The sequence below is a fragment of the Carlito syrichta genome, unplaced genomic scaffold, assembly GCF_000164805.1.
Source record: "Carlito syrichta isolate Samal-C Ts95f unplaced genomic scaffold, Tarsius_syrichta-2.0.1 Scaffold314855, whole genome shotgun sequence".
NCBI lineage: Eukaryota > Metazoa > Chordata > Mammalia > Primates > Tarsiidae > Carlito > Carlito syrichta.
Window position 1 is genome coordinate 240008 of NW_007258951.1, and position 2350 is coordinate 242357.

At 42.3% G+C, this 2350-nt stretch overlaps 1 pseudogene; it reads left to right on the top strand.

Moving 5' to 3' along the window:
• Positions 1–591: 591 nt before the first annotated feature.
• Positions 592–1184, top strand: LOC103274685 (annotated as a pseudogene).
• The last annotated feature ends 1166 nt before the right edge of the window (positions 1185–2350 follow it).

Sequence of the window (2350 nt, forward strand, 5' to 3'; positions counted from 1 at the left end):
TGAATAAGTTTAACTCACTCCCACTGTGATCAACTTCAAAGAAGTGCTGAATTCACCCCTCAATCTTAGAGTAGCTTCATTCTTCACATGAGCAGGCTGGAGCCTGTCTCCACCCAGGTAGGTACCAGGACCAAGGCAGTGGAGGAGTCTCTGCATCTTATCCTCCACTGGGACTTGGTGACTAGCTCCTCTGGTATATTTTCTCCACGATCCCCACTGGTAATATCCAATTTGGTGCTGGAGGTTGTGGTGGTGGGTGGCTCCATCATCAGCTGTTTTTTGCCACTGTCTTCTGGTTAGGGTCACAGAGATGGTGCTTGCATTTGGACCATGGAATGTACTGGAATCTGAGAAGCTGCAAAGGGCAGTTGCCTCAGCAGGAGACCTCACCTCCACTCAGTCAGACACTTACAAACTCTCTTGCTAACATACTTGCATGCATTTTTGTCCCTATGCACACTCATTTATATGGACACTCACACTCCAACCAACTCTGTTTCTGTTGTCATCTTGGAATCCTTTCAAATTCTTTATAAATATAAATATAAAAATCATTCATGCCAACTTGGTTGAAAATTTTATTTTAGAGTCATGGCGGCCTTCCGCGACATGGAGGAGGTGAGCCAGGGGCTGCTGAGCCTGTTGGGTGCCAACTGCGCCGAGGCACAGCAGCGACGGCTGCTGGGGTGTCACGAGCAGGTGGTGGAACAGCTGCTGGAGATGCAAGATGGTGCCGAGACGCAGCTGTGAGAGGTCCTCAATGCAGAGAAAACTGTGGCCCAGAGCCTGCTGGATGCCAAGGAGTAGGCGCAGCAGGCAGGCACCGAGCTGCAGCAGCTGGAGGCTGGGTTGCAGGAGGCCAGAGAGGAGGATGCCCACCTGAAGGCCAGCCTGCTTCAGCTCACCCGGGAGCTGGCGGAGCTCAGGGAGGTGGAGGTTGAGCTGAAGCGGCAGGAGCTGGAAGTAGACAAAGATACAACAATCACCATCCCCTCGGCCGTGTACGTGGCTCAGCTGTATGACCAGATTAGTAAAATCGAGTGGGATATGAGTCTGAGCCCGGGATGATCTAGGGCATCCACCATGGCCCGAGTGTAGCCCAGCCCGTGCACCTGGACAGGACCCAGGTCTCCTGCAAATTCATCAGTGACCACCTCTGGAGCCTGGTGGACACCATATGGTAGCAGGGCCTTGTGGCCATGTTGTGCCCATGGAGGGAATCCCCAGGCTGTGATCATTGTAAAGTGATGTGTTCATGCACAGCTGGGATTTTTTTTTTTTTTTTTAAACTAAACATTATTTGTAGGGCAACCCCTTTGGGTCCCCTCCCACGATGGGAGCTTTTCTGTCCTCTTAATAAATCCTGCTTTCTCAAAAAAAAAAAAGAGAAAGTTTTATTTTAATATTCTATGTTCTTATGATTTTCTGTCTACTTGTTTTATCAATTATTGAAAAATGTTGAAGTCTGTGAGCATATTTGTAAATTGATTTATTTCTGTCACAGTTTTATTAATTTTGTTTCGTAGATTATAAGGCTCTGTTACTAGGTGCATCAAGATTTAGGATTGCTATATTGCTTGATGAAGATAGCTTTATCACAGTGAAATGACTTTTGTCATTTATAATTACTTTATTTTCTTTGAAGTTTACATGGTTTATCTAATATTAATAGAGCTACCTCATATTTCTTTTGATCAGGGCTAGCATGGCATATTTCTTTCATTCTTTTGATTTCAACCTATTTGTTTCTTTATATTACAAGTATGTTTATTGTAGATAGCATATGGTGGCATTGATTGCATTGTTTCCAGAAAGTAATCTGCTATCATCCTTATCTTTCCTTTGTTCCTCTGTATGCAAAATACCTTTTTTCTCTCATTGCTTTTAGAATTTTTCCACTTTTTACTGATTTTGAGCAATTTGATTATAATGCATTTTTGTGGGTATTTTAAAATATATCTTGTGCTATGGTTTATTGATTTTACTGGAAATGTAAAATTATTTTTGTCCAATTTGATGATGTCTGCTTTATAATTTGGATTTTAAACCACTTACATTAATGTAATTATTTACATATTTAGGTTCAACTCACACAGCAAATTAATTCCCATTATGATGATGTTATGCGGTATGGCCTGTGGAAGGTTTTTGGTTATGGTTTGGATTCCTCATGAGTGGTTTGGTGTTGTTCTCATAGTAATGAGTGAGTTCTCACTCTTGTGAGAATGAATCTATTATCTCAGGAATAATTAATTCATTTTTATGAGATTAAGTTGTTATAAAGTCAGGATACCCCTTAGATTTTCCCTTCTCTGCAGGTGTCCACTTCCCTTTTGATCTTTGCATGTTG